This window comes from Panthera onca, chromosome A1 (assembly GCF_046562875.1).
Source record: "Panthera onca isolate mPanOnc1 chromosome A1, mPanOnc1 haplotype 2, whole genome shotgun sequence".
In the NCBI taxonomy this organism is placed as follows: Eukaryota; Metazoa; Chordata; class Mammalia; order Carnivora; family Felidae; genus Panthera; species Panthera onca.
Genome location: NC_138339.1, coordinates 82849731 through 82865892, shown reverse-complemented (window position 1 = coordinate 82865892; position 16162 = coordinate 82849731). Strand labels below are relative to the sequence as shown.

The 16162-nt window shown below is 37.1% G+C and overlaps 1 protein-coding gene across 4 annotated transcripts in view; it reads right to left on the bottom strand.

Annotated features, from left to right (window-relative positions):
• Positions 1-16162, bottom strand: part of KIAA0825 (KIAA0825 ortholog) — a 386168-nt gene that overhangs the window by 356029 nt on the left and 13977 nt on the right. For 2 of the 4 annotated variants that reach the window (XM_060637680.3, XM_060637684.3), the window contains exon 2: positions 10631-10773. The exons of 1 other annotated variant lie outside the window; for it this stretch is intronic. The gene's annotated coding sequence lies outside the window, so the exon portion shown is untranslated. Of the gene's footprint in view, positions 1-7624; positions 7660-10630; positions 10774-16162 lie in introns of all 4 variants that reach the window. One more of the 4 variants, XM_060637682.3, reaches the window with a different exon arrangement.

Sequence of the window (16162 nt, the reverse complement as noted above, 5' to 3'; positions counted from 1 at the left end):
AACAAATAATCCAGTGAAGAAATGGGCAGAAAACATGAATAGACACTTCTCTAAAGAAGACATCTGGATGGCCAACAGGCACATGAAAAGATGCTCAATGTCGCTCCTTATCAGGGAAATACAAATCAAAACCACACTCAGATATCACCTCACGCCAGTCAGAGTGGCCAAAATGAACAAATCAGGAGACTATAGATGCTGGAGAGGATGTGGAGAAACGGAAACCCTCTTGCACTGTTGGTGGGAATGCAAATTGGTGCAGCCACTCTGGAAAGCAGTGTGGAGGTTCCTCAGAAAATTAAAAATAGACCTACCCTATGACCCAGCCATAGCACTGCTAGGAATTTACCCAAGGGATACAGGAATGCTCATGCATAGGGACACTTGTACCCCAATGTTTATAGCAGCACTCTCAACAATAGCCAAATTATGGAAAGAGCCTAAATGTCCATCAACTGATGAATGGATAAAGAAATTGTGGTTTATATACATAATGGAGTACTACGTGGCAATGAGAAAGAACGAAATATGGCCCTTTGTAGCAACGTGGATGGAACTGGAGAGTGTGATGCTAAGTGAAATAAGCCATACAGAGAAAGATAGATACCATATGTGTTCACTCTTATGTGGATCCTGAGAAACTTAACAGAAACCCATGGGGGAGGGGAAGGAGAAAAAAAAAAAAAAGAGGTTAGAGTGGGAGAGAGCCAAAGCATAAGAGACTCTTAAAAACTGAGAACAAACTGAGGGTTGATGGGAGGTGGGAGGGAGGGGAGGGTGGGTGATGGGTATTGAGGAGGGCACCTTTTGGGATGAGCACTGGGTGTTGTATGGAAACCATTTTGACAATAAATTTCATATATTGAAAAAATAAATAAATAAATAAATATTTTTTAAAAATAAACTACAATAAATAGGTAAAAAATAAATGCTCTACTTTAATTTCATGAATTAGACATGAAATTTGAACCATTATTGGAATTAATCTTTTATTAGAAATATCCAATGATACTGATTTAAAATTGGCATTATTTAACTGTTGATAAGGTTCTATTAATGGAGCCAACACATTAATAGTTATTGATTCACCTTTCTTATATGAACAAGAAGACCTGTAACTGAAAATGAGAGAAGTTAACTTAGAAGAACCACTTGATCTAAATAAAAAGTAAGGTTTCACAGAGTGGCACACAAATGTACCTTCTGCAGGTGAGTTATTAAATGTAGCATTTTCAGGCACAACCTTAAAATATGACTGTGCAATAGATGTTGCTGATTCATCAGCAGAAGCATGTGTTCTTATTTTCATGTGATCAGTGATGTCATTATAGCCCCCATAGTTTGAGTTACACATTATTTCAACTCCATAAGTTAAACAAAATTCCATGCTGTTAAATGTGCACTGCTGTGTGTGTGTGCATGCGCATGCATGTTGTGTTTGAAATCAATGCCACTAAAAGGGTTATTACAAAATAAAAATGTGTTACTCAACAATAAAAGTAGTTGTAGATTTATGATACATGATAAAAAACTTGTGGCAATAGATTTCAGGCTGCATTCACTCCATTGGCGAGACTGAACAAAAGCTGGCAAATGTGGTGCTACCCATGGGCAAGGGCATGGGCTGAGCACCAAGTGGCTGACATATCAAGTGTCCAGCAGAAGGAGCAGCATCAAATACTTCTGCCACCACCACCACCCAAAGCCTGAAAAAGTTAGCTGTACCTAACTGCTCATGCCAGAGCACATTCATTTTATCAGCAAGCACCCTCATGTTACCCTTGAAAAAGGTGTGTTAAGCAATTATTACTTCCAGAAAGGATGTGGAAAAGGGAAATGGGAGATTGCCAACTTAGCCATATGGTAAAGTGAGAATTCCGTTTAGTACACTGGAATCTCACATATGAGATTATGTCAGAATGTAGAAATACAAAATATAGGTTTACCTAAACCTAAGCTGGTTTACATGCAACTATTAAATAATATTTTATTCAAAAATGAAAAATCGGGGACAAATGCTAAACCAGATGAAATACTAGGACAAAAGGCATAAATTGAGACTATCTTGGGCAAACTCAATATATGATATGTTATCACTATATGTAATATTTTAAATAAAAATATAACAAGTAAAAGAACTTATGTACATATAAAAATGATAATATAGCTCTGTATGGCATGACATAAAAAGATTCCAAAGAGCTGCATTATTTCATTAAAAAAATAGTAAGTTGTAGAAGTACATATATAGCATGGTATAGTTAAAACGCTTTTGAAAAAAACAAATCATCCCAAAATATCACGAATGATAGTCAACAAGCTAGTAACAGTGCTAATATATGGGCAATGGAACTAAAATGGGACAGGGAAAAAAGAAATTTTTACTCTTAGTAACTTCCTTTATCTATCTGAACTTATAATGAGCATGTCTTAATTCTGACACAAAAAGCAAAAACAAATTTGGGGCACTGGGGTGGCTCAGTCAGCTAAGCGTCTGACTCTTGATTTCAGCTCACATCACGATCTCATGGTTTGGTTCAAGACATGGAGCCCTACATCGGGTACCTGCACTGACAGCATGCAGCCTGCTAGGGATTCTCTCTCTGCCCCTCTCCCCAACTCCCACACACATTCTCTCTCTCTCCCAAAATAAATAAATTTGAAAAAAAAAATGGAAAAAAATTTTAAAAATACAAAAAATACTGCCTTAGCTAATTTAGTATCAACTGAATGGTTCAAGTAACAAATGACCTAGAATCCTACAGTGGGAAGTTCCTTCGAGGCAGATGGAGATAGAGAAGTCAAGCCACCAAGAAAAAGTAAGATAAAGGCATTTCCTGAAGGTGGGAGCCCAGTGATCTTCTAAAATCTACAGCCTCCCAGGCTCCACAGTTGAAGACATTTAATCTCTCACCACATGTAGGTTGAAGCCTTCTCCTAATCTGGAACAATCCAACAACTAGTGAAGAGAGGACATAAGAAGCCTTAGCCAGTTAACTTGAGAAGTAAATAATAAGTTTGTCTCCTGCTCATTTCTATTCTCTTCCAGAACCTAGACTCTTCTTAATAACTTGCTTATTACCAATATATAATTAGGTCCCCATCTTTTGTTCTGTCTTGTTTTGTTTTTGAGAGAGCGCATGTGCAAGGATGTATGCATGAGTGGGGAAGGGGCAGAGAGACAGAGAATCCTAAATAGGCTCTATGCCCACCTCGCGGTGGAGTTGGGGGGAGGGTGAGGTCTTTTGCAACACCGTTAGATCAGGACCTGGGCCAAAATCAAGAGCCACTTAACCAACTGAGCCACCAGGTGCCCTGAGGTTCCCATCTTGAGGTTTCTTTGTATGTACTAGGACACACTCCTAAACCCCAGCCACAACTACCTGCTCCAGATTCATGAACCACCACCAAGAGGGGCCCCTGGTAATTAAAGTGATTAGAACATCCCTAGAGCATAAATGGGACTGTTCGGGCAAGACAGAGCAGAAAACTCACAGATGAAAATAGTGAAAAATAAAACCAAACAGGTTTGGGGCACCTGACTCGCTTAGTCAGTAGAGCATATAACTCTTGATCTCAAGGTCATGAGTTCAAGCCCCATGTTGGGCCTAGAACGTACTTAAAAAAAAAAAAAAATTGAAAAGGTATGCTAAGGTTTTTTTTTCCTCTAGAAGGAAAATATTTGGGCTTTATTTTGTAAATCCTATACAAAATAGGGAGTCAGAGTGTTTTTGTTTTTTCTTGTGTTTTTTTCTTTTTGTTTTTTTTTGTGTGTTTTACTAAGGCAGTACCTAACTAATGTTGAATAAATATTTTTCAGTGTTAAGATGAGAGAACAGAGGCAGGAAGAACAATTAAGATAGTGAATTAACCCACATGAAGGTGATGATGAATAGGAAGAGGATGATGGGCCACGAGAAAAGGAAAGATGGTTTTTGAAATGACTTTCCAGAGTATAAAACTTGGGTTGCTGAATGAGGCAGGCAAGTATAGCTGAGAGAAAACCAGGCAGGTGTCACATGTCCCAGGTACATGTGTCACATGTCCCAAGCTTGGATTTTAGACCCAAGTCATTAGAGAAACCAAACAGGACAATATGAAAATTATAAAGGCACCGTAAGAGATAGGAGATGTGTGGATGTGTCATTAGAAGCTAGCAAAGAGTGAAAGCCAAGGTGTGGGTATTCCTGGGCAATAAAACTCAGGGCAGGAAAAAACTAATTGTAAAAAGATGGGCATCAAACAGAGCAGGGGATGCTTGCTGTCAAGGGCTCTTACAGCCTTGCTGAAGGCGGTTATAGATACCATCTAGTGTATGTCCATGCTAGCCTTTGAGGAGCTAGCTGAGGGGTGGGTCACTACCATGGTCACCCATACGTTTTCTACTGGTTGGGGCATAAGGATAGACAAACGAGAAGGAGCTAAATTATTACAAAGGAAATTCTGAAACTTTAATCTGGATGAAGTTATGAATAGATATAAAATATAGGAGGTAAATGGTGATAAGAAGACACGGCAAATGTAGTTTTACACAGATGATTTTGAGTGTATTATACAAATGGAAATGTCCAGAGTAGAGATGGAGGCGATACATGAGGTGAATGCATGAGAAAACATATCATTAACAATGTCACACTGAAGTCTGGAATACCAAGACTCAGACAGTATCTTAAAAAAATTTTGGACTATGATTCACAGGTTAAAAAGTACTTGTGTGCTCTCTCTAAAATAAGTGCATTGCAAACTCATGTGTATGTGTGCACATACTCATCTTAAACATAGGTTTCATGAACCACTACTGATCCTTAATTCTTGCTTTGATTTCTATTCTCTATTCTACTCCTTTTTCTTTCTTCATTTTTATTTATTTTTTAATGCACCCACAGCCTCTAGAATGATTTAAGCACCTGCATTTTGGCTTAAAGATTTTTAGATTAAAGAGAGACCTTGGGAATGTCTCGGTGGCTCAATCAGTTAGACATCTACCTCTTAATTTCAGCTCAGGTCTTGAGGTTCATGGGATGGAGACTCACTTTGGGCTCCGGGCTGACAATGCAGAGCTTGCTTGGGATTCACTCTCTCCCTCTCTCTCTGCCCCTCCCCCACTCTTGGGTGGGCTCTCAGTGCTGGTGTTCTTTCTCTCTCAAGATAAACTTTTTTTTTTTTTTTTTTTTTTTTTTCCAACGTTTTTTATTTATTTTTGGGACAGAGAGAGACAGAGCATGAACGGGGGAGGGGCAGAGAGAGAGGGAGACACAGAATCGGAAACAGGCTCCAGGCTCCGAGCCATCAGCCCAGAGCCTGACGCGGGGCTCGAACTCACGGACCGCGAGATCGTGACCTGGCTGAAGTCGGACGCTTAACCGACTGCGCCACCCAGGCGCCCCCCTTTTTTTTTTTAAAGAGACCTTTGTGATCATTTTGTAGAACCATCCATAAAGACATGACTAATCAATCCAGAGGAAATGTTTTTTTGAGAAAGGGTAAAAAAGAAAAAAAAGCAGAAAATTAAGGACTGGCATGGGACCACTAACAGGGAGTAGAATAGAACCAAGAAGATAAAGAAAATGGAAAAAAAATAGCATCAAATTTGTGTCCTTGACTCTATTGTAGTGTTTCTCAAAGTGTAGTCCAAGACTAATTGAAGCAGAATCACCCCAGCAACTGTTAAAAATTCAAATACCTGGGTCTCATCCCAGGCCTTAGTGAATTAAACTCTCTAGGTATGGGTCTTGACATTGGCAATTTAAGTTTCCCAGGGCATTCTTTTCACCAACTATTTTTATCTCAGTGCCTTTCACAAGTCAGCTTTCAAAATGTTACTTTCCAGGAACATGCAATCTCACTTCACATATTAGACACATTCTTGAAAAGTTAAGGGAGTACCTGCACACTAAACCATTACTCCCCCAGAGACTATCATGATTAATTTCAGAATTGGGTTTCCCCAAAGGAAACAAAGAAGCTTCTGGAGTCTTCAGCCTTTAAACATTCTTTTTTCTTTTTTTAAATGTTATTATTATTTTTTTTTTTTTCAGAGACAGAGAGAGAATCTTAAGCAGGCCCCACACTCATCTGAACAGAGCCTGATGTGGCTCCATCCCACAATGCTGAGATCATGAACTGAGCCAAAATTAACAGTCAGATGCTGAACAGACTGAGCCAACCAGGCACCTCAAATATTCTTTATCCACTTAATTTTTCCTCTATTACTTATGCAAGTAGTTGGCCAAATGGATTTACAGTTCTCATTATCTTTATTCAGTTTAAAAGCATACATATTTAAGAATTCAATATATTAACATATTTCATTTTTATTTTCACCTGATTTCACTGGACTTAACTGGTTAAGTACCACAATCAAGTGGCCTTTAGCAGAACTCACAGGCAGGAAGTGCCTCAATGAGATATTTTTCAGAAAAATCCAAATACTGAAGTTTATGGTTTGGACAATAACAGCAAAGATATCCCTTTATGTGATGAGCTATGCTAACAACAGTATCTGTCAATTTATTACCAACTGAGAACCAAGAAGTATATGATATGAATCTATTCTATTCTAAGATGGAAATCATAGCAACATTAAACTACAGTAGCTAACATTTATGCACTTGCTTCATATCTGGCTCTGTTCTAGACCCTCTGCATGGATTACATGGATTACTCATTTCATCATTCCGATAATCCTGTGAAATAAGAACCATTTTAGACCTCATTTCCCAGATGGTGAAGCTAAGGTACAGACAGCTGTTTAACTTTCCTGAGGTCCCACAAAACTAGAAATAGGAGCTGAGATCCAAACCCCTATCAGTGGTCTCTAGAATTTGTACTCAAGGCAGTGTGCTACACTGTGCTTGTAAGAAAGTCTCGGGTGTTGGAGTAGTTAGGTGCTATTGTGGAGAGAAAAGACCTCTTGCCCTTTACACTATGGGATGTCAGCCCCATTTCCTCCCCTTCCCCCCCCACTCTTTATACAACTGATTTCAAGATAACTTGGGGTCTAACCTCGGATGGCTGCTCATGTTTACTTGTCAGATTTCTTTATAATACACTTTACATATAATAGGAATACCCAAAACAGCATAAAGATGAGCATTCAGTATTACACTGCAGATAAAAATAGAAATCAGTTTAAAAAATTTTATTCTGGGGCGCCTGGGTGGCTCAGTTGGTTTAGCATCCAACTTCTGATCAGGTCATGATCTCACGGTTCATGGGTTCAAGCCCCGCATTGGGCTCTGTGCTGACAGCTCAGAGCCTGGAGCCTGCTTCAGATTCTGTATCTCCCTCTCTCTCTCTCCCCCCTCCCCCACTCACGCTCTGTCTTTCTCCCTCTCAAAAATAAATAAACATTAAAAAAAAAAAAAAACCTAAAAAAATTTATTCTGCATATATAGAAGGGCAGGAGACCATAGTGGTTTAGAACTGTTCTCTCAAAGTTAATAACCTGGGAATCTTGTTAAAAATGTAGATTTTCAGTAGGTCTGTGATTTTTCATTTCTAACAAGTTCCCAGCTAATGGTGATTCTGCTGGTCCAGGGACCACATTTTGAGTAGTGAGGGTTTTAGAATGCAAGCTTTGGAGTCACACTACTGGTGTGTGACTTCTAGCTCCACTACTTACTAGTTTTGCAACCTTCTCCTGGGCCTCTACCACATCTGTAAAATAGTAAGATCATTAAATTGTTGTAATGAGGATTACATGAGATAATCCATGGATTGTTTACACAACAGTCACTGGCATACAGAAAGCACTCAATAAATATTAACTCTTACTATTATAAAAAACTATTAAAAACATATATTGTATCCCATTAGAAAGTTATTTATAGAAATGACTGATACAGCAGAAACAATAAATAAAATTCCATCATTCTTTCCCAGGCAGTCACTGGGACATCACTGTACAATGAAGGACATTTAATACATAAGTTGGATCCAGCTTTATTAAATACATAAATCTGAAACTGCTCTAAATGAATTTGCAAGAAACCAGCTTGGCCTATAATATTTTGTTTTTCTGCAGAGAAATTTTTCATATTGTAGGTATATAATGACTTCTGATTCATTTATTTGAATAGCTTCCTCTGAATTTAGAAACATTCATTTTTGCTTAAAACTTTTTATTTTTATCAAAGAGAAATCAGAATTAGTATTAGTATGAACAATAATCATGATTTTAAAAATTTGTTCAGTGGTGCTTGGCTGGCTCAGTCGGTAGAAAATGCAACCCTAATCTTGGTCTTGGGGTTGTGAGTTTAAGCCTTATGTTGGGTGTAGAGTTTACTTAGAAATAAATCTTAAAAAAAAAAAAAAAAAGGGGGGGGGCCATTTGTTATTTTTAAAAAAAATTGTTCAAACAAGGACACTAAGTATAGTTTAAATGGGTTTAAAGGATTTAGTCCAAACCTTCACAAACAAATGTACAGATTTTCAAACCACTACACCACGCAGCATTCCTGTTGAGGACTAGGGCTTAGAAAGACTATTACTTGTCAGAATTGTGATGATTTAATAATGATGTGATATGGGAGGGTCCAGTGAATAGGAAAAGTTAGGACCAGAAGTGAAGATTTCACAGCATCGTCCTAAATGAAAACTATTAAAAATGTCTAAAATTTAACACAGCTTGAAAAATAGATAGAGGGAACAGAATGGAACTAGAGGGAACTAGAAAAGATTAATGTTTGCTGAGTCATTGATAAAAACCAGGAAGGGTAAAACCTAGTGGTTCAATCAAGGAGGAGATGAGAATTATGTAGTGTTTTTGGTTAGTCAGTATCTTTGAGCCAGCAAGAAAAGATCAATAGGTAATTTGCTTCTCTTTTAATCTTTTGTACCTCTAACACAGGTGATGAAAAAGACAACTATGGGACAGATTCTAATATGTTTATTTTTCTAAATTAAAACTAGATTTAGCATAGACAATTCAGACCTGAGTTGTGAGATCATGACAGATAAGAATCCAGGAGAAGAAAGGAATGTGAATGAATAGATTACTCTTTCCCTCCTCTCTCTCTTTTGCTCTTTCCCTGCAGAATGCTCTTGGTTGCTCTTTAACATGTGGTGGGGTACTAGAAAATTTTTTAACACACAACACAACATATCGCATTTTACTTTACATTTTACTTTCTGTAACAAGTGTTACTTTAAAACACAAGATTCTGCCCCTGCCAAAAATCTACATAAAAGTGTTTCATATAAAAGACTACCATATGAAGTTTTAAGGCAGGTTTTACATATACTCAACTACACCGAATAAGGATTGTTCCAGAGGAAATAACTTACACTCTTAGTGAAAAAAAAAAAAATATCAAGTGTGGAAACTGTGATTCTCAACATCTATGGAGGTGACAACCAAGATCCAATGGTTAAGACTGGAGGCACAAGAAGAGTCGATTATGAACAGAATTATATCAACATCTCATATCTGGTTATTTGGGTTTCTATTGGTCTGAATAAAATTTCTGAAAAACCAGAAATTCACCAAAATGCCTGAGCTAACTTGTCCATTTACGAGGCAGGCATTACTTGTCTTTCAACAGCAGAGAAGCAACAAATTCCAGTTCAGTGTGACCCATTTATGCCTCTTAGATTTATCATATGCAGTTTTTAATGACCCCGAACTAAAGGAAACGTAGAAACCTATTTGAAAAGCTGACATTAAGGTTGTGACACCAACCAAAACAACAGAGAATTTAAAGTTAAATTGACACACAATCCCCAAATGAGTCTGTTGCTCTCCTAATTTAAAAAACAGGTACTATGTGAAATAGTGATGGCATGTCAGTGTCTGCTTTGAAACTCCTGAATTTTGTCATGTGGTGTTTGTGTCACAACCTTAATATTATTTAAATATACTTTTTAATATCTATTATTTAAAAAATATCTTTGAATTGAAGATGCTCCTAAGGCTTTGAAGAAGCCAACCTCAAAGCACCGCATTGCTAGCATGCCACTTTTATTAGAAGTGGTGCATAAAACATTTGCTGTTGACAAATCTAATTCATTAGAAGGTGAGATGGATGCATTTTAAAATAACTGGCTGGCATCATTATCTGCAGCATCTTTTATAAATTATTCCTCTTTTCCCTTTTGACTGAACTTGTCACAGTTCCTTTCAGAGCCTGAATGTTATGCCTTATAGTCAATGCTTTCAACATGTTGAGACGAGTCATAAGTTAAACAAGCAGTGGGACTTTCTTTTCTAGAAATGAGGAAGAGTAGCTAAGAAATGCTTACAGATTATTTCGTTCAATTCATTGATTTTTAACTAAAGACAAGGAAAGTCAGTTAGTGGTGGTTTTACCTCACACAAAGGATTTAAAAATAAAACTGTACTGTTTGGGTAGAAGGCAGCATTTCAAAGCAAGGTACATAAAAAAGAGCTGCTGGCAGTCCCGCTGCACTGTGGTGCAGAAGACTTAGTTTAAAATTGAATTGTGCTTCCCCTGACATCGGAGATCAGGTACATCATAAGGCTGACAGCTGGCTGGCACACCAACTTCCTAAAGGAAAATGCTAACTGTATTTCTCTTCGAGGCCAAAGGAATAGAATTACAGAAGCCTTCAAGGAGACAGAGCGGGCAGAGAACAAATTATTCAAAATATGAAGAAAAACTTTTCTTACCTAATTTTGTTTCAGAAGACTCGAAGAATGAGCTGGTCTTCTAATGCTAAATAAGGGGAAATTATTTCCTTCCAAGTTGTCAGTGGAAAAGCTGCCTTTTCTTTATTATCTTCATTTCCCCCCCCAACATATACAAAATATACCTATAAAATAATTAGATAAAACTTTATCACCGTCACAATGGAGGGGGTATGGCCACATTACTTGTTTACGATGGTAGTGACAGTACTATCATGAAGTTCTGACATACAGGCATCAGTCAAGAGACCGGAAATACATCAAGACATGCTAAAGTTGTGGTACCTAAGAAAACTTATTAACTAGACGATCCATAGACTACAGACATGAATAAGATACGCATCTAGAAAAATCTACATGCAAAACATTCCTTTCATTGTCAGTGATTTTTCAAATGTTCCTAAATAAATGTAGATTTTATAGAGTAAAGGATGGATGTACCACACAGAAGCAAAGCACTTCAATACAATTACTTTTATCCTGTTAATTACCAGTTTAGTTTCCAGAACAGTTTGTTAAAACCATTTTTTTTCTCACTCTTCTGGATATTCTTGTTAAAATAGATTCTAATTCAGTTGATTGGGGGTTGGGATTTGGGATTCTATATTTCTAAGAAGCTTCTAGATAATGCCACCAATGCTATGGAGCCATGGATCATGCTTTCACTAGTCGGGTTCCACCAGTCTATTTGTCTTTCCCTCCATCAAAGTGTACTGTTGCTATTTTTGATGACTGGCCCTTTGTTTTTCCGTATCATCTTATAATCTACTGTCAAGTATTCCCCCTTCCACACCAAAACAAACAGGAATTTGAGACTGCACTGATTGAATTGGGCATCTGTTAAAACATCGAGTTTTGCAAGCCATCTGTATGGTATATCATTCCACTTACCAAGTTCTTATTGTCACACAATAGTGCTATACTTTCCCCATAGGAGTTTTGTATATCTCTTATTATGTTAGATGTATTCCTAGGGACTTCATATTTTCAGTGTTAGCATAAACAGTATGTCTTTGCAAAAATCTTTTCACTTTTTTGTTTAAATATGTATTTGTATAATTTTTGAATATGGATGTTCTTATCCGGGGTATTTGCTAAATTAATGTTCTTATATTTTTTTCTTTAATTTTGCATCATGCACAAATAATAAGTTTTACTTCTTTGCTCCAAAATCTATGCTTTTTATCTCTTTATGTTGCCTTACTAAAAGAAGGAAAAAAGTTAAACAATAAATGTGCTATTTAATAGAAAAGACTATTTTGTTATCTTCAATCCATGAAACTGATCTCTTGGTTAGGCCTAGGTTGACTAGAAATCTGCTATAAAGGTTCCAAATGTTTCTTTTGACATTTATTGATTGTCCTCATACTTTTTGCCTTTCTCTGGTGTCTAATATTCAAGTGCTTAATTGTTACTAACATTCATTAAACCAAGCTGACATCCAGTTGTTATTTCATCAAAAACAGACAAACATCCTCATAAATAACTTGGACACTCTGGGAACTGAATTTGAACAAAAGGGGAAACAGGAATTATAAAGAGAGAAATGGTTCAGTTCCACCTATGAAGTAGGGTGAAGATGCCAAAGCTAGGACACCATTTTAGAGATACAACACATCATCTATACTCCATAGCTGAAATCACAAGATTTCTTGGAAAACCTATCAATAACTGAAATTGCCTTCTGGACGACAATGTCAGCCTGCCCCAGGGCAAACTGCCCTTCTTGATAGCTTTCAGCCAATTGGCTGACCAAAGGGGAAAAAAATTAAGATTTACTGCTTCACAAACTGTCAATGTTGTTATCATGGGTTACCTGAGGGAAGTTATGGAGAAAAGAGTAAAGATAGAGGAGGAAGTAATTAAAATGCAAACGCCCTGAAATAAAAAAGACACAACAAACTGTTTCTTTAAAAATACATTCATATACTGCTACAAACAAGAATTATAAAGATGTATAGCATTGTACAAAATGCTTAAATGGCAAAGTGAAAGCAGGACCCAAGACAGCATGTACACGTTACACTGCAACTATTTAAAATACGTGGATAGGAGTGCCTAGTTGGCTTCATTGGTGGCGACTCTTGATTTTGGGGTCCTGAGTTTGAACCCATGTTGGGAGTAGACGTGACTTAAAAATTTTTTTTTAATTATGTGGACAAAATTTTTGATTAGGAAGACCAATCAGCATGCATTTTTCCCTTTTCCCTGACATCCCCTTAAAAGATAATAAAGGTGTGTGTTAGTGGTTGGGGGAGAGGATATAAGCCATAACAATGAAGAGACTGAGAAAGCCATCACTATAAATTTATACAAAGTGACAGATAAAAGAGCATTCATGGAAGAAGCAGAGAAGGAAAAGTCAAACTCTAGAGTGTGTGTAGAGAATGCTGCAATTAAGGGAATGGCTTGATATCCCTGACAGAAGTGTGGAGTAAGAAGTGAAGCTAAAATATGCCAAATCTCCCTCCCCTACCTTTTTGTACAAGCAACTATGTACTTTGTCTTTTTCTTGTTCCTGATTAAATATCTGACTGTGAGTAAGAAAAAAAATAAGCACATGGGAGAAGTGTTGTGGTTGAAGAAATGCATTAACAGTCTAGAAAACTAGGAAAGGCAGTATGGGTATGGATACTTCTAAAGAAAAGTCAACCTCATTCAGGCCTTTACCTGACTGCCAGCATTCTTGATTTTCTCATTTCTAATATGAATGCACAGCCAAGAACCACTGGGCATTTCAAGAAAATCTTTTTTTTTCCTCCACATTTGGGACCACTATAAAACAAAACTTTACCCTCCAAAAAACAGATAAAACAATAGAACATATAAATTTTCCATCATTGTAATAAAGAAAAAAAAAAAAAACATATACATAAGACCAGAAGTAGGACTTCCAGACAATCAGCAAATATTCTTCTAAAAAGAAACTAAAGAGCCAGACAAAACTGATAAGCACAGTCATTTCAGTGCTCTAGAAATTGACCAAAGGGACAATAACAATTTGAGAAGCATTTATATTTGAAAGACTGCTGATCTTTAGGTAAGAACACTAAGACCCTGTTACATTCTGGTCTGGCCTCTTATCACCATCAACCACAACTCAGTCAGCAAAGAGGTTCTTCCAGGGTGAGGAAGATCATTAAGACTGGAAACATCTCTGTTGTCATCAAATAGGGCATCAAATAGGGCTTGAACTTGAGTGGTAGGTTATGCCCATGTCCAGCAGCATTTCAGTGGAAGTGATCATCTTGTAAGTGGGCAAGTAGGGAGAGTAAACAGCCGCTTTAGTCCAAGGTCATGGTCATAACTGGGATAGATATATTCTTACCTAAGGTTGAGAGGATGTGTAATCAAGACCAGAGAGGAACAAAGCTAGTCACATATTCCTGAGGCTGAATAATCACATGCACAGAGCAAATGTGAAAAAGCCCAGCAGAGAGTGAAAGCTATACCACACCTGAAAACAGTGTAAACTTCGAATACATTCCTCTATCAATACAGAGATCCATGAGTAGATTACAGAAGACTTACTGATTTAAGCACGAGCACTGTCCAACAATCACCTTAAAGTTTAACATACACAGACACAGGATCAAGTCCTAGAAAGCCAAATGTAAAACTCAAAACAAGAATATTAAAAAAACAAAACAAACAAAAAACCCCAGATTTATCAGTGCCACACATCACAAGGGAGACAGACCGTCACTGTACTTAGGTAGGCAAATTACTAAACAAAGAAACAATCAAATGAACAAAACCACAACTTTCAGGGGAAAAAAAATATATCAGAATCCAGAGTTGCCACAATAGATGATCTAAAATATCCAGTTTTCAATAAGAAATTATGAGACATACAAAGAAATAGGGGAAACTATCTCAGTGTCCCTAGATTATATTAGATTTTTAAAAAGACTTCAAAGTAGCTATTACCAATATGTTCGATGAAACACAAGTGACCTTATTTAAAGAATTAAAGGAAAGTAAGACAACAATGAACAAAATATAGATTCTCAACAAATAGAAATTAGAAAAAAACATCAAATGGAAATTTTGGAGCTGAAAAGTACAATCACTGTTGGGGGGGTGGGGCTGGGTGGCTCAGTCGGTTAAGCATCTGACTCTAGATCTCCTTCAGGTAATGATCTCATGATTCAGGGGATTGAACATTTCATTGTGCTCTGTGTTGACAGGGTGGAGACTGCTTGAGATTCTCTTTCCCTTTCTCTCTGCCCTTCCCCCACTCACATGCACCATCTGTCTGTCTCTCAAAATAAATATACTTCAAAAATAAAACAAGCTTCAAGGAAAAAAGACACATATTAAAACTACAGCAAAATGGAAAATGTAAATCCAACCATGTTAATAAGTACATTAAATGTATATGGTCTAAACACCTCAATCAAAAGGCAGAAATTGTCAAAGTGGATAAAAAAGCAAGATCCTACCACGTGTCATCTAAAGATACATATCTTACATCCTAAAACAAAAAACATATTAAAAGTAAAAGGATGGAAAAAGATGCCATGCAAACAGTAACCGCAATCAGCTGGAGTTACTACACTAATATTAAACAAAATAGGCTTTAAAAAGTAGTATTTGAGGGGCACCCGGTTGGCTCACTCGGTTAAGCATCCAACTTCATCTAGGTCATGATCTCACTGCTCATGAGTTCAAACACCATGTCAGGCTCTGTGCTGACAGCTCAGGACGCTTAGGATGCTGTGTCTCCCCCTCTCCTTCTGCCCCTCCTCCACTCACATTCTGTCTCTCTCTCCTTCAAAAATAAATAAACATTAAAAAAAAAATTGGGGGGAGGGGCACCTGGGTGGCTCAGTCAGTTAAGCGCCCGACTTCGGCTCAGGTCATGATCTCCTGGTCCGTGAGTTGGAGCCCCACGTCGGGCTCTGTGCTGACAGCTGAGTGCCTGAAGCCTGTTTTGGATTCTGTGTCTCTCTCGCTCTCTGCCACTCCCCCACTCATACTGTGAGTGTCTCACTAACTCAAAAGTAAATAAACATAAAAAAAATTTTTTTTTAAATTTTTTTTTAATGTTTAAAAAAAATAGTATTTGAGGGGCAGCTGGCTGGCTCAGTCAGTAGAACATGTGACTCTTGATCTCAGGATCATGAGTTTGAGCCACATGTTGAAACTGGGGCCTACTTAAAAAAAATAAATAGACAATAAATAATATTTAAAAAAATAAAAATAAAAAGGAAATTTTAACAGTAACAAACAAAAGAAAAATAAATTTAAAAAAGAAAATAAATAATGTTTAACAAAAATGGGATATTTCAAAATGATAAAAGGGTCAGTACATTACAAAAAAATAATGTTTATAAATGTATATGCACTAAAACAAAGCACCAAAATCAGTGGAGCAAAAAACGACAGAGCTGAAAAAAGATATAGATCATTTGACAAGTATACGTGGATATTTCAATACTTTCCTATAAAAAATTAATAGAACAGAAAAGCAGCAAGAGTATTAGAAAATATCACTCACCTACTCAACCT